The sequence below is a fragment of the Crinia signifera genome, chromosome 1, assembly GCF_055691185.1.
Source record: "Crinia signifera chromosome 1, ASM5569118v1, whole genome shotgun sequence".
Lineage (NCBI taxonomy): Eukaryota > Metazoa > Chordata > Amphibia > Anura > Myobatrachidae > Crinia > Crinia signifera.
In genome coordinates, this window is record NC_139217.1 from 288,625,533 (window position 1) to 288,643,186 (window position 17,654).

At 37.5% G+C, this 17,654-nt stretch overlaps 1 protein-coding gene across 17 annotated transcripts in view; it reads right to left on the minus strand.

The window, feature by feature from the left end:
* Window positions 1-17,654, minus strand: part of LINGO2 (leucine rich repeat and Ig domain containing 2) — a 1,326,410-nt gene that overhangs the window by 643,281 nt on the left and 665,475 nt on the right. For 2 of the 17 annotated variants that reach the window (XM_083185722.1, XM_083185704.1), the window contains one exon: window positions 11,317-11,442. The exons of the other annotated variants lie outside the window; for them this stretch is intronic. The gene's annotated coding sequence lies outside the window, so the exon portion shown is untranslated. The remainder of the gene's footprint in view (window positions 1-11,316; window positions 11,443-17,654) is intronic. 17 annotated transcript variants of the gene reach the window in all.

Consider the following 17,654-nt stretch of genomic DNA (forward strand, 5'->3'; position numbering starts at 1 on the left):
CTTCATAGTACTCTTTGTTGACAGTTTGATTAGGTGGCACAAACCGTGACAAGCGCTCTAATGAACCACCTGCGTTTACCTTCCTCAAACCGGAAATGCTGATGCAATCACTGCGCATTTGTTCCACCTTCGCGCCTCATTGGTTACGCTATCACATCCGCATGATGACGCGTTCCTACACATTTTTATTAATTAACTACAAGTACAGTCCTGGAATTTAATAGACACACCTTGTATTTTGAAACGTCAGCACTTGTGTCTGTCTCGTTATTTTAGTGTTAAGTAGGTTAAGGTTTTAAATAAGTTGCTAAAGTGTGGGGCATAAAGATTGCCGATGGTGGGTTTAGTACATTTACATCGTTATAAACATAACAATTATCAATCGTACTAAAATGCTTTAATTTAAAAATACACAATCTCTCTCTTTCACACACACACATACACACACACATGCATGCATACACATTTTATATTGGTTCCCGTGATCAGTTGTTTATCAGCCCTAGATCATTGATTTGCCCAGGGCCCTCAATACTGAGCACTGCACAAGGGGTATACCTACACCACTGTAACTTACAAGTTGGAGCTGTAATCCTTACTGTCCATGACATAATATTCCACATTATCACACCTGCCAACATTCTGATGTCCAGAGATGGGACTCCTGCTCAGCCCCACTGCACACATTCCCAAAAATGATGTCCTCAGGGAAATGAGGCATGGCCTCCCTGCAATGTCTGCGCTTGTGAGGCCACGCCAGCTGCTGTGTGAAAATTAGCCAAGGCTGCATGTGGTGTCTTGTGTTAATAGAGACTCCCTGCATGCTTATGTGATCCGCATGTATAACCCTCAGGTTACACAGATTGGCCATCTCACATGCATAGCCAAGGCCAGTAAATCTACATTGAAACACTCAGCACTGACAGGAAACGGGGGCATGACACTGCCCGGGACCACTCTCAAATGTCAGGCTGCAGCTTAGTGGTCACTGCGTATTACACTGCAGGGAGTTTTCTGCATACAGCAATAGGTCTTGCACATGCATACACCTCCCACATTTGGAATTGTATGCAAACCAGGAGAAATTGGAGGGTTGTGAGGGGGATGTGTTAGCACTTCATAAGCAGCGATTTTCACTGCTTACCGAGCCAACCCAGAATCATGCCCTGAAGCTGTGTAGACATGGGGGCGATAGGGGCTGAAATCGCTGGAAATATGGCCGCTGGCGACCATATTGCCAGTGATAAGAGTGTGCCCCGGCGATAAATCGCCGGGTGCGCGCTCCCATTTTCAGCCCCGTTCTAATCGCGTTCGCAGGAGCTTGCTCCTGCGACCAGCTGATTACCTCTGCGGCTTCCCCGGCAGAGGTTTCTTCTCATCAGTGACCATCTCTGGTCGCTGATGAAAAGGAGAAACTGAGCAATATATTGCTCAGCCATATATTGCTAGCAATATATGGCTGAGCAATATATTGCTCAGTTTCTCCTTTTCATCAGCGACCAGAGTATGTACGCACCTTTACTTTGTTGCAGTCTGTTAATATGCTATTGGCCCAGGGGTATACTTTTTTTGCATGTAAGAAAGTAATCATTATGAATTTTTGGATAACATTGGTTACCATGGCCTAAAAAAAAACTCAGTAGCTAAAGAATATAATACTACCCCATTACAATACTAAGCCTTAACTAATTGTAGACTTACAGTATGTTCTACATTTTTGATAATTTAATTCTGGTGCAGAACTACAGTGGATAATATTGGCTTTCAAGTTGCAAAGTGATTATTTTTCCTTTTTTTTTTTTTTTTTTTGCTATTACAAGTCAGAAGAGTTTACTTTTTATTAAATTTTTTATTACATTTATTCTAAATACACTTTTCTTGCCTAACAAGTGATTAGCATATCAGAACGTAATAAATAATATGTGTAAAATTAATTCATATTCCCATAGAGTCTTTGCCATGTCCTAAATTCTAAAAAGCAAATATGTCTGTCTATTGAATTACATCTGTTTCTTTTCTGCCACAAATGTATTACAGCAATGTGCAGCCTTGTTACATAATAGACCTTCCTCGCTAAGTGGATGGAGTTTCATCTGCATGCAGAATATCATTTCCTTCTTTGTACTTTGGTACGGAACGGTACAATCTCATGTTGAAACACAATTATCTCTCAGAGTAACATGCATTATGCATTATGTTGACTTTTTCTTTCTCCAGTGCTTCTGATTATAATATTATCTGCAGCACTATGCGCAGCTACTGTCCTACTTGAGACTATATAATAATGTTGCTCATGAAAGCAGTAATAACAATAATTATTATTATTATGTATAGAATATATGGAGTATGGGCCAAGTGATATTAAATTATGATAATTTTTTTTGCTAAGCTTCATAGAGCAAAGGTTTAAAATGTACATGTAATGCAAATGACTATATTATCAAATTGCACACATACAGTATAGCTAAGACATACAAAGGTCCAGTATTATATACTATAGAAATAATACAACATTATGGGCCAAATGTGTAATATGGTGAGAGTTGCAGAAAAAGAGAGATTTTGGGAGAGTTTTCCCATGTTTTTTAAAGCAGCGATCAATTACATGGCAAAATCAACCTGGTTTTGCAGTGTAATTGATCGCTGCTTTAAAAAAAAGCAGAAAACTCTCCCAAAATCTCTCACTTTCTGAAACTCTCACCTTATTACATTTGGCCCTATGTGTCAAGTATTTTTCCCTGAACTGTTTTCTATCACAATAAGATTAAACATGTCCTCTGCTATTACATTGTGTGGTAACTTCTGATTTATGGTATTCATGTCACTGTCTCCGAAGAATATAAATTTGCATATATGCCATGTGTATTTTTCTTCTTAGAAATAACATGTTTCTTATTACATTCTGTATGTTTGCTAGTACACAATTGTCTGTTAAACACACTGGGGCAGATGTATTAAGCCTTAAGAAGAGATAAATGCAAGGGGGATAAAGAGAGATAAACGTCCAGCCAATCACCTCTTAACTGCCATGTTACAGGCTGTGTTTGAAAATAGTCAGTAAGGAGCCGATTGGCTGGACGTTTATCTCTCTTTATCACCCTTGAATTTATCTCTTGTTAAGGCTTAATACATCTGCCCCACTATCCTGTGTTTCTTTTTTATTTATTAAGTAGTTTTATTTAAGTTCAGCTTACGATCTGCTTTGGTTCCCTGAGTTTGCTTAGAAAAATAATGTATAATACTGAGTTTAATATAAGATTAATTTAAAACTGTATATAACACTTTTATTGGCAAGCTGCTCAATCAGAGGTAATGTCATTCATGTGCCAACAGGGAGGGGTAAATCTGGTTAGGAAAAAAAAAACAGTTTGTATCCCAATTGCACACTGAATGAGAAATATACATATAATAATCAGATAATACAGTCACCCTGTGCCGGCATATTGGGGGCCCACACCCCAGACCCATACAAATTGTAAGGGACCCCCAGTGACAGAGATGCCTTTACGTACGGCCTGGGGGCTTAGCCCTATATCTGCAGATATATGCAACCAAGATCTCTGAATTATCTGATTATTATATGTATATTTCTCATTCAGTGTGCAATTGGGATACAAACTGTTTTTTTTTCCTAATTAAAACTGTATATGTCTGGTAGAGATACTGTAGATCAATAAAGTGCATCTGATTTACTGTAGGGTCATGCAGATCTTAGGTTCATTGATTGATTGCTACAGTGAACTTCATTGATACAGTGTACAGTAGTTCATTACTTGCTCATGTAGGGTCTATACTGTTTAGCCAATAAGCATAAATGATAATTGTGATAGATTTAGTGCTAGAATAATACATTGTTATTTACTATGGTAGTCCATGCTACGTCTACATGCATTAGTATGTCCAAAAAGGTTATTTTCTTCCCTAAGGAAGGGATACAGGTTTTTAGCATTCCCTGTACCCAAATCTGGTGAATTTGCTGAACGTTGACCAGCTTAGCCTAACACGGACTGGGGGTGGTTGGGAGGAAGAATGCTGTTTGTGCCACTCTATTAGTAAGTACACATTTAGTACAGTAGTTACAAACTTAGTAGATACAAACTTAGAAGTAAGAATGTCAGCTTTTTGTTTTTAAACCCTTCTTTTCAACTAAACCCATGTCATGATCATCAACATCACGAGGCTGGGGTATATTGTGGGGATACGGACGTATTGTCAACCTGACTTAGGCCGACAATCATTAGGTCGACAACGTTGGGTAGACAGTCAACAAGGTCGACAGGGTTCTAGGTATACTTACACAAATTTTGATATATACTATGTGTCCAAAATATGTGGGAACATGAACATCACACTTTACAGTATGGTCTTGTTTATTATTTTCTTTAAAAAACAACGGGTATAACTGTAGTGTTATATGATGTTTCTGCTATACCAGATCCATATTTTCTGTTAAGGCTTTCCAGTAGATAGTGGAACTTATTTGTGCCACAAAACCATTCGTGAGGCCAAGCAGTGATAAGATCTGACTCATATTCAGCATTCCAATTAATCCCAAAGCTCTTAAATGGGGTTAAAATCGATGTTTTGTATAGTCAGTTTCTTCCACACTAAACTTGGCAAACCATTGTCTGATGGACATCAGTTGGTGCATGGGGAAGTTTGTCATAAAACAGTAAAGCATTTAGGTTACTGTAAATTCACATTTTAGGTTACAGTCTTGTACAGTAACTATAGTTGTATTGTACTTGTATTTATAAAATGGGGCTTCAAAATTGCAGCCTGCAGTACACTAAACAAGGTCATTAATGTCCTCTATGCTTCCATATATACATACTTATGGGGGGAATCAGGATGGTTTGCAAAAGCAAACTCCTTCTTTAATGGACAAAACCATGTGCACTGCAGGTGGGGTAGATGTAACATGCAGAGAGTTAGATTTGGGTGAGTTATTTTGTTTGTGTGCAGAGTAAATACTGGCTGCTTTAATTTCACACTGCAATTTAGATTTCAGTTTGAACGCACCCACCCAAATGTAATGCTCTCTGCACATGTTACATCAGCCTCACCTGCAGTGCGCATGGTTTTGCCCATTAGAGAGAGATTTTTGATTTTGCAAGCCAACCTAAATTAGGCCCTTAATGTATTAATGATCATCTTGCTGCCTTTTGAACAACCTGGCCCCAATTTTGCAAGCAGTTGTCACTACACATGAAATAGGTTTACTAGTTGTACACACTGATATAACGTTTATAACATCATTGCATACCTCCGAACATGACCCTCTCCAGGAGGGACACATTTCTCTGCTCCTGCAATTCCCTCTTAATGTATGATCGCCATCACCTGTGTTGAAGCACCTTTCTTATTAATTAACCTGTTCAACACAGATGAGGGTAATCATGCATTAAGAGGAAAGTCCAGGAGTACAGCATTGTGTCCCTACTGGAGAGAGTCATGGTGAGAGGTATGCCATTGTTAGCTATGGACAGACGGCTGCCTTTAGCTTATTTTTTACTCTTTACAAGTATTATTTTTCTAAGATGGCTTTTTTATATTGAAAGTGTTGTTTTTGGACTACTATTAGCTGGAATCTTTTTCAAGTAGAGTCTATTAACCCAGCCTTGAATGATTTTTATACAGTATTTTCTTCATTAATTAGTGGTTTTGTAAATGCATTAGATATTTTGAGGCTGGTACAAAGTTGGACACCAGTTTCTTATACAGTTGTAGATTTGTAGAAGATGCTTACTGTAGGATATCATGTTTCAGTTGTCTGACACATGGGGTACATTTACAAAGCATCAGCTTTGTTGTCAATAGCAAACCAATATACACCAACAGCAGATTGCAGTCTAAAAATCAGCATTTACTAAGCATCAGTTTTAATGTCATAAATACCCATTGATGGTGAAGTTCCTATGCTGCCTCAAACGTGACAAAAATGTTCCTTGAATTTTTGATGGATTTAAAGAATTGCACAGATTACTTTGATTTGTGCAGGCTTTGTTGAGTTAATAAAGCTTTAAAGTATGTTTAAAAAAAACACAGGTGGCCCTTCCAGATTTTAAGCATCCCCATGCCTCTGTGCTTAGTCTGGTATTAAAAATTAGTAAATAAATATTGCAGCAGACCAGCCAAGACAGCAGACACTATGGCAGGGCAAAGGCAATTTCTGTTCTGATCTTTCAAAAAATTTTGGAACAGCCACTAATGGAAAAAAATAGTATCTGCCTTCAATGTCCTCCATTTCTAAAAATTCTTACTTCGTGTAAAAAAATGGATTTCAGTCTAATTTGAAATTGATTTATAACCCTTTCCAGACTGATGAGCAGAAGCAATTGGTTTTCTATGGTGATTACAGATGTATTTTCTCCGAAGCATAGTGTTAATGGCTCAGACTGAAACAGCTTCACACTAAGCTACCAACTTTTATGCATTTATATGGGAGTACAGAGAACACTTCCTGATGATAGATACATAAGGTGAACTAGATTAGCAGCATCTGAATCAAATCACATTTGTATTGCTATTGAGACAGTATCACTTTTCTTTTTTTATGTTGACATTTTTTTGCCTGATTTATTATACAATACTGTACAGTATATTAAACTGTGTTTGGGGATGATTCTGAATCACACCCTTGTGTATATGGGGGGTGTGTGTGTTTGGACTGTACACCCTCCTTTTAAACATAGTAAGAGGAGCAAGCATGCTGAAACTTGTAATGCCTCACAATAAATGCATGTGCATACTCTAAGAATTAAGAACGCTGGTAATCAGAGTTCTATAATGAAACATGAAGTGAAATTCTATAATTCTATAATTCCAGATTCTATAATGTAACAGGAAGTGAAATTGAGGTTCTTAGAATACATTTTGGCCAAAAGCATGGGCCAACCTACCATGGCCACTCAAACTCATTAGTTGAGTCCCTAACATTCCTAAGGTTCAAGTCCAGAGCACAGGACTGAGCCAGCACAAATCAACCACTCAAAGGAATCACACTAGTAAGAAGTAGAAGTTTTGTTCTACAAATTGCACATTTATAAGAATTAGCAGCTGAGATGTAGATCTTGAATATTCAGAATTTTTTGGCTAGCTGAAAAACTCTGGACATACCTATTCAATGTGGCCATTTTCGGACGGCTTTTCTTCCAGGTCTAAGTAGAATCTGGATGGAATGGAAATTAGTCAAAACAGACAATTTGTTTGCTTCAAAATGTGGATCGGCAAGTAATTTGCCAATCCACATGTTTTTCGACCGTGCCGATTTTACCAACAGTTGAAAAAGTGGTACTTGTATTGAATAGGATTGAATAGGCAGAATGTAAATTCATCTGTAAATCAGAGAAAATTGCTAATTTTCCAACTGTCTGAAAATTCTGCATGGATTGAATACTTCCCAATGAGTGTAAAGACTACCCCAGGGTTCTAATTACTCCCCTATTCACAGGAGACTAAACTTAAAAAGATATAGAAATAAAAACATAATCAGTAATTATTGAATATGCTTAGGATGTTTTTAAATGTTCTGAGCTTTCAAAACTGATGCTACTAAACTTAATCCAATATTAAGCCATTTCAGTGTATACACAAAATGCAGTGAATATAAAAAGGAATATCCATATGCAAAACTATATAAAATATGCATGAGTTAGGTAGCAGCAAAATAGTTATAGCATGATTCTGAGGATATGCATATGCATCTTGCAGAATTCAACATTTTGGCTACTGAACATGTGAAAAATCAGGTATATGTACTGTGTGTGTTTCTTTTGACAATTACATCACTGATCTGCTGTAATTTACTCTTGTGCTAAAAATTTTCTGTTTGTTTCACATTTTGTTATAGTATAAGGCAGTGGTTCCCAAACGCAGTCCTCAAGGTACCATAAAGGTCCAGTTTTTAAAGATATGCATGGCTTAGCAAAGGATAGTCAAATCAAATTAACTGAGGTACTAATAAAGTCACCTGTGTCAAAGCATGGATATACTTTAAACCTGGACCATTAGGGTATACTGTATTCTGTAGTTTGGCAACATAGTCTTATTTGGAAAAGGTGAGGAGTTCCCTTGCCACCGGCCAGGTCCAAGCACCTGCACAGTGGAGCTGAAAGGAGCTGGGAATGGCTAATGCACACATGTGGTTGCTTGACTGCACATGTGCAAAACCCTGGCTTCTATGGACTTCATCGGCTGCAGCCCATAGGAGCCAGCTAAGGCTGACTACCAGGCAGGTAGTGGATTCCTTCTGGAATCCAGGTCTCTAATATTTGCAGCCTGATGTGGCAGTCCCAGATGGAGAAAACAACTCCCAATGGGACTGCCAGACCTGCTGATGACTTGCAGGTAAGACTTCCAATAGGAAATTACTGGCAATCACAGTGTGGACAGTGCCACACAGCAGTGACAGATTTTACAGTCCTGCAGCCATTCGGTCAAATCTGCCACTTCTCTCATAGTTACATAGTAGATAAGGCTGAATAAAGACCTAGTTTCGTCGATATAGTTCAACCTAGGTTTATAATAGCTTATCCCATGTTGTATATTATATTCTGATATTTGTAAAGACCAATTATGTTTCTTAATTGTACCCATGGATGTTTTTAACCAATAAATGCTTATCCAACCTTATTTTAAACAAATTTATTGTGTCTGCCGACACCACTTCTCCAGGATGAGAGTTCCAAAGTTTGACTGCTCTGACTGTAAAGAATTTTTTTTCATTTAGATGAACAAAATCTATTGTGTCCTAGATTCCTTTCTAACAGAAAAAAGGGAGTTTGACAGTTCCTTATATTGGCCCTGATATATTTGTACATGTTGAGCATGGCCCCCCTTAAACGTCTCTTCTCTAGTGTGAATAGTCCATTTGCTTAATCTCGCTTCGTAGCTTAAATTCTCCATCCCCCCAATAAGCTTTGTTGCTCTTCTTTGGATGTTTTCTAATTCTAATTATCTCATAACGAAATACTAAATATGGCTAGAAGACGCTGCTTCTTTCATTGTCTCTGTGACTTCCTTCTCTCTTCTTCACATCATGGCACTAACTGATTTGAACCCTGCCTTCAATAACATAATAAGAGAAGATCAAACAACTCTAATACTAATTGGACTAAAGTCCAATTTCTTTAGTATGGTATGTAAATTAGATGATGAAGACATTGATTGGTTTCAAAAGGCACTCATACCTCAGTCAAATACATTTTAAAAATAGGCTGTTTTAGAATTGAACACAACCTGTTTATACTCATGGTCTGCATCAGACACATGCATGCACCTAGAAAGTTATACCAATAAACTGTGAGAGCAGCTCATTGTATAGTGTTCATCTTGTCTTGGTGATACGATTTTATAAGAACACATCATACGTGTGTCATTTGCAGAACAAATACAATTGACTTCAAGAAAGAAATTGAAGTAGCTCTTGTGTCGCGTTTGGGATGAAGGAGAATTTCAATGAGTGTTAAGTGAAATCCTGACCAAAACCGAAAGAGCCTTGTAAGAATGAATACATAATCACACATGGTTCACTACACTGTTATAGTAATGGCTGCTGCTCTATTACAAAAATAAGCTTTGTACATCTACCTCAGGCATATTTTATTTAAAACAATTAGAACAACATTAATTATATTCAATTTACAAATTAATTCCATGTATAGGATTTTTGGGTAAATGAAGAGTAATTGATGTCTTACAGGAATTCATTGATCCTATATATGAGATCTTTTTAGTTTCAGATGAGTGTACCTACTGTACTTCTTTCTTGTATTTAATTAATATACAGCAGGGCAACACTAGCATATATAGTTACTCCTTCCCTAGGAAATGACAGAAGTATACCATAATATTGATAATGTACCTACGTTACCATTCGACACACTATTATTATAATTATTACTACAGTCAAACACAAGTTGTGAATTTTGAACATTGGCATAAGGCCGATTTATCGAAAAATATTTATGGGATATTTTTCAAAACTTTTGATCTATTGTTGCCCACCAACCACAATGGCTAATGCCATCTAAATATGGCATTAGCTATTGGGGGTCAAGTGCCAGAAAGTAACTTATCGAGGCTGCTTTTTTAAATGAAAATAGAGAACTGCTGCACATAACTCTGATATGCGCTGTGGTCACCACCTCATTCAACCTGGATATACCTAATATTTGTGGGTAATCCCTGAAAATAGCTATTTTATGGGTATTTCCTGCAAATTATTGATGCTTAATATTTTCTACAGTGTAACACAATTAGAGTTTATGTATGGTTGAAGAACAAGGTAGAATTGGTTGTCATGGGCAACATCCCATCTTCAATAGAACTCCCATCTTAGTAAATTTACCCCTAATAGCGTGTATGAGCTAAAAACACATTTTGCAACATCTAAAAGCGCTCCTTCCCCTAAAAGCAATATAAGTTTAAGAATAAGTTCTGCTGGCATGTGCATGGGAAAAACAAGCAACAATGTTCATTAAATCTGATTTGAGCAGATCTATCTTATTGGATTTGTGAAACCATGCAGTGTGTTCTTCATAAAGCAATGACAGTTATGCCTACCAATTAACTAGAACAACTATTATTTCGCTTTTTTAGCTGGTTTATCACAAATGTGACACTGGAGGGCAGCAGTTGGGAGCAGATCCCCACCCACCCCCCTTGGAACGACTTGGTGCCATCACCACATCACCCGCCACACCCCCACCCAACCCCCGTGCAGTGCCACATCACCCGCTACACCCCCCCATGGAGGTGGAGCGACGCGGTGGCCGCATCAAACCACCCCCCCCCCGGTGGAGTGGTGCTCCAGCACCTTGCACCAGCCCTGACTGTATGCTGGTGGATGCCCCACACCTTACAACATTCATTATTATTTGATTTGCCTAAATGAGATTCACGAATACAAAAATATGGAAGAATACCAAATCATATTACCATGCTTATGTATAGGATAACTATACATCCAGAGACTTGCCAGATATTGCACTGGGTTAAATGCTGTGCGCTATAACAATAGATTAGGTTTTACAACTAATGTTTATTTCTTTAAGATTATAACAAAAAAAAATTACTGTTTTAAATCCCCATAACATTATTTCCCGTAAACTTCATTAAGAATCTCTTATTTTGTCAGATTAACATTTTCCTGAGAAAAAATGTGTTAATAACATTAGCTAAGGTAATTGATCTAAGGAACTGCAGTGTAAGATTTTAAAAAATTGCATTAAAAGACTAGTTATTTAATTATACACAATGAACATTTAGTAGAAGCTTTCCCTGTGTGTGTAATTAAGCAGCAATATAGATTACCTGGAGAAGCCTTCTAACTTGTAACAACATACTTTTATCTTCTTGTCTGGCAGTTATACTGTGTGTACCTCTATGTTCTCCAATATAAACCCTTTTCTGAATATAGGATTATCCTGCAATGGGAACCTGGGAATGGTTTACCAGTAATTAGAATGAATTCTCTTATGAACATACTATCAGAATAACTACTCAATATACTTTATAGTTTGAGATACATTCTTCATGTTAATACCCAGATAAATGTGTAAGATAACGTTCCACTTATTATGAAGATCGATCTATCACAAATTGACTTTTATTGCTACTTAACTTCTCTGAATCGCAAAAGGAATGTACTCTATATACAGCAGTTTTAGCAGTCTTAATTAACTCACTGTTATTATTAATTAACATAATTTAGGCCGCTGTAAGAGTATTTCCATTGGAGTGGTGCAATGTTAGTAATACTATAAAGCTAAATTAATATGTCATTCTCTCTCTCTTTATATTTATACAGTACACTTATCCCCCACGAAGAAGGATTCCAGACGGCACTCACAATTTGAAGAAACAAAGTTTTTATTCCATGTGAATAGAAGACAGTAACAGCAGTTGTCCCGAGAGCTGTTTCAACTGGACACAGCCAGTTTTCTACAGGGGAACAGAATACTCAGTTCAACCAGCTTTTAAAATGTTACAATTGCACCAACATCATGCTAATGAGGTCCATTTGACCTCCACTGTCAGGCCTGAAGTGAGTGGTACAGTGAGTGACAGGCTGGGGCTGGGTGTGGCTAGAGGATCTGTCAGCGGGATTCCCCATTCATCAGCAAGTAGGCTGGGTCAGCATGGAGACCGCTGGCAGCTGAGTGATGGTATCTGTTACTGTGCAATGGTATAGGTCCGCTCTCTTGGCTCAGCGAGGTTGGCAAGGTGGCGGGGATTATGCGGGGAGGATGAGAATTGGCACTGTCAATGCCGGGTTATAAATATATATATATATATATATATATATATATAAATATAAATATATATATATATATATATATATATATATATATATATATATATATATATATAAAGATAGAGACATATGAACTAAGTTTTATTGTATGCACCACTCCAATGAAAATACTATATTAATTAACATATATATATGTTAATTAATATAGTATTTTATATATATATATATATATATAATCTCTCTCTCTCTATCTATTTATCTATATATATATATATATATATATATATATATATGTATATATATATAGAGAGAGAGAGAGAGAGAGAGAGAGAGAGAGAGAGAGAAACAGTACCTCCTAGTGTAGTATATTGTGGAAATATATATTTAGAACTTATGTGTGCACCCCAGAGTTTGGACAATCAAATAGGGAAAGTCTTGGTCTTCTTTAAGCTCTGGTTCATGGTTTACAACTACAAATGCCACAAATATAATCTTCTACTCAGACACAGATCGGTATTATCAGTCTGAATTTGTTTTACTGATTACATCAGATGGATTAAAAATACCAGGTATCAAAATCTGCTCTTTCAAGATGAATGTTCCTCGACAACTTTTATCTTGATAATCTTTAGAACTAAAGTCGTTTTTAAGATCTTGTCTGGGAATGTATTCATTGAATAAATGTAGAAATGCATTTACAATAAACGATAGTTTACATTTCCAGACCTTCATAAAATACATGCCTAATTTACACTGAAGAAACGCTATAACTGTACAATAAAATATAGAAAAACATAAGTTTGCTGTCACTGAATATGCCATTAAAAGAGGTCACTCTGCATGTCATCAATTCTGAACTACAAAGGAAAGATGGCTGCTATTGACTTCTATCTATTAGGCCAATTATTTTTCAAATGCTCAGATTTGTGCACAACATATTATCTGTAACAATAACAGTGGAGAGATAAGCATGCCCATTAGGCAGAACATAATACTTTAATTGAATGACTTTGGTTTATGTATGCAATATTCAATAATATAATGTTTAAGGATAACCATCTTTTGTAATGTTTACTGCAAATTATATTATTTTCATTCATGTTCCTCCCACTCATAAGTCTTTAGTCTGTTAAAGGTTTTGCTTTGGAAAATATTATTTATAACTCTCTCCATATATATGTATACTTCTGATTAATTATATTACTTGATAATTCTGTGCAATATTCTGCTCAATCTATTTTTATTTGTTGAATTCCTCACTATTCCAAGTGGATTTTGTGCTGAAGTTTTCCATGTACAGTACTTCTGAAGATTTATTTTTATTCAGCCAGGAGTTTTGAGCTCTATGTAAGCTTAGTAGATTTATTCAACACTGTTTTTTCTCCAGCTAAAAGATTTATAACAGGGGTTTGATGGGTTAGACAGGGATGTTCTTACACATATGATAGAGGTAGACCTAGAACCAGGGGTATAACTAGAAGTTAGAGGGCCCCACAGCAAAATTGTCAAAGCCACTGACCCTCTTCTCCATGCCGAGTCCTGGATTCAACTTTTACAATTTAAATGTTGCGGAGAGTTGCTTAATGTCGGAGGGAAAGCACAACTTATGAAGGGCTCCAAAGTAGTTCTTACAGACTTTCTGTCACATTGATCTGCATCCAGCTACACCTACTGGGACCTTACACAGTCAGGCCATTTCAGTAGGGCGGACAGCTGAGATGGACTCTGCAGCATTATTGGGTAGGGAGAGTTGGAAGCAGGTCTCAGCAATCTAGGGCATCCCATTGTTTTCAGGCCACATGCGGATATTTCCTTGGAGGGAAAAGAGAGAGCAGCAGGGCCGCATTGGGATGGATTACTGGGTGCAGAGGGGATTACTGGCCCCAGGGGTGGTGCATGCCCCATAGAAATGCCACCTATGCACCCACAGAAGCTATGCCCTTGTCATTGAACATTTAATGTCATTTTCTGTAATTCTCTGTATATGTATTTGTTGCTCAGCTCATAATTATGATTTTATATGCAAATCTTCAACCGCAAAGTACTGTATGTAACTTCTTTCTGATTAAAGTGTCCATATTTGTCTGGTTCTATGTCAGGGAATCTAGATTCAGCCTTTCTGTCCCATTCTTCATCCTAAACCTAGTTTAACCCAATTGCCTGACCCTAGCCCTTTTCCTTAACCCTAAAAAGATGAGAAATTATGAAAAACTATGTAGCAGTATGTGTTAACCATTTGACGCTATTAACCTTTTGATCCTTTAAAAATATTTCTGTCAACCATTTCACTATTTTTTTTTTTTTTTAATACATTTTTATTTCCGGATAAATAAAAAGAGGAACATGAAATATAAGCATTGCACTGTGATACAATAAAGAGACAAAGATGCAGATCAGAATTACACAGCAGCGTACATTTAGCATGGGCTCAATTGGCAAAGATGTTAGTGCTCATTTGCAAAGGGAGCTGTCCAATATACATATCGAAATCTCTAGATTATGAACAATTCACAGTACTCTCATTAATCCGGGATTTTCTAAAATTCTAAACTAATAAACATAGACAGAAAGACAAAAAGACAAAACAGAACAGGACAAGACAAAAGACGGGATGGGTAAAGGGAGAGAGGTACAGACAGGGGGCACAAAAAGTACATAGTCAAATATAAATGTAAGCGATATTTAGAAGATGGAAGGGGACAATAGAATTAGGGTTAGGGATAGATCAAATATATCAGGGAGCCGAGGCATACAAGATTTAACAGTGTTCGAGCCGGGAGCCAGGTATTGGCCATATCAGAACCTATTTCACAGAAAAAGCGAGTTTTGGGTATCATCCAGGGTCTCAATAAAAGGGGACCATTTTTGGTGAAATTTTTTTGGACCTCTTAACGGATCTACGCAGAAAAGTTTCCATTCAAAGAGAGCAGACTGCAGTAGCATATGTTTGACCATTTCAAGTCGGGGAGCATTGGGTGTGGTCCAATGTTTTAAAATAGATTTCCTGGCCACTGTGATTATGATCACAATAAGTGGGAGAAAATTAGTGTCTATTTTATTAGTGGGCCATTTTGAAAAGTTAAGGCCCATCAGGGCTGCCGGCTCGAACCCAAAGGGAGTGTGGAATATATCTGTAAGATAGGTCAATATTTTATTCCAAAATTTTCTCACTCTATAACATCCCCACATACAATGTTGAAAGTCTGCTTCGTCACTGAACACTTAGGACATATACCCGATTCAGAGGGAGCCATATGACGTCTTCTATAAGGAGATATGTAGGCTCTATGAAACGTAAAAAAATGAACTTCTTGGTAGTAAGACGCCATCAAGGCTTTTTGTGTAAGAGGGAGAAGAGCGGCAATGTCCTCCGTAGAAGTCAGCGAAGGAATGTCTTGTTGCCATTTGGCTAGAAGGTTATTAAGCTGAGTATCATTTAAAATACCAGGGTCAGTGATAAGCTTATATAGAAATTTCAGCTTATAATTTCTAAGTTGCAAATAGTCAAGTAAAGAATCAATGTCCGTGACTTGTGAGATGAATTTAGTTTTTCCAAAAGGTTTCTTAGTGATCTGGAGAGGCTTGAGAAAGTGGGATGTTTGAAAATACATATATCTGTGTTTCTCCGGTAGCTTGAATTTAGTAGAAAGGGTTTCAAATGAAAGTAGACTGCCGCCTGGGTCAAAAATCTTCGATGAAATGTCAAGGCCCTTAGCCTTCCACTGGTAGAACCATGCATTTTCCAGGGATGGAGCAAAATTAGGATTACCCCACAATGGAATAAATTGTGAGCTAAGAGGATTTCTGGACAATTTTTTATTCAACAACCACCATGACTTGTAGGTATCAGTAAATAAAATGTGCGAGTAAATTTCTTCGGGAATTCTTGATCGTGGAGATTGCAAAAGAGCTGCTGGGGCATATGGGGAAAAAACGGCATGTTCGATTTCCAAATCTGTATAAACTGCCTTATTGAGTAGCCAATCACTAGAATACCTAAAAAATATAGCAAGTGAATAAGATAATAGATCTGGAATCCCCAGACCACCGTTCGCTCTGGAAGACCTCAACCTCGTTTTAGCAATCCTGGGACGTCTCTTTTTCCAGATAAAGCTGGAAAAGATCTGTTCTAAGTTTTTAATGTCTATTTTTTTCAGAGCCAGGGGTATCATTTGCATAAAGTATAGAATCTTGGGGAAAGCGATTGACTTGATAATGGCTGCTCTGCCAAGTAGCGACAGGGGGAGGGAGGACCATGATTGAAGTTTAAGTTTAATTTCAGAAATTACTGGTGGAAAATTAAGAGAGTACATCTGCTCTAAATGGACCGGGATTTTAATACCTAAGTATTTAAAGTGCGTTTTGTTAATCAAAAAGGGAATTTGAATAGCTTCAAGAGCTTTTGGGTCAAAGGCGCCAAGTGGGACTAATTCAGATTTTGTCCAGTTAACCTGGAAGCCTGATCTTATTCCGAAGGATTTTATTAATTTTAAGATAGCTGGGATAGTCTGGGTGGGCTTAGAAATAAAAATAAGAGCGTCGTCCGCAAAAAGGGCTATCTTAAGTTCTTGTTGTTTAATAGTTATTCCTTGTATTAGGGGAGAGGAGCGGATTGCTGCTGCTAAAGGCTCAACGGCCAGGTCGAAAAGGATGGGGGAAAGGGGACACCCCTGCCTTGTGCCTCTTTGTAAGGTGAAATATGTGGAGCATAGGCCGTTGCAGTTAACCGAGGATCTAGGAGTGTTATATAGGATTTGAATTATTTTAACAAATTGATCAGGGAAGCCGAAATTTTTCAGGGTTTTATAAAGGTGAGACCAAAGGACCATATCGAATGCCTTCTCTGCGTCCAGAGCCAAAACCATATTGGGTAGGCCATCCGACGCAGAGAAGGCAGTCGAATTCTTAATAGCAGCCACCACCCTCCTAACGTTAGTCACGGCATGCCTGCCTGTTACAAAACCCGACTGGTCTTTGTGTATTAAAAAGGGAAGGATGGGTTTCATTCTTTCCGACAAGATTTTTGTAAAAATTTTAAAATCAATATTAAGGAGAGAGATCGGTCTGTATGAGCCTGGGAGGCTAAGATCTCTTCCCTGTTTAGGGATGACCTTAATGGTCGCATCAGAAAAATACAACGGGAGGGAGCCAGAAACTATAATAAAATTAAAAAATTGGGTTAGAGGGTGGGAGATATAATCTGATAGGATTTTATAGAATTCTGTTGAAAAGCCGTCGGGGCCCGGGGCTTTGGCTTGTTTTAGTTGGCCTATCGCCCATTTCACCTCTTCAATAGTAATTTTAGATATCAAATTTTCCGAAAATTGTACAGGTAATTGAGGCAAAGGCAGCAGGTCCCAGTAAGTTTGTTCAGATAAAAGGGGTTCGTGTTGTC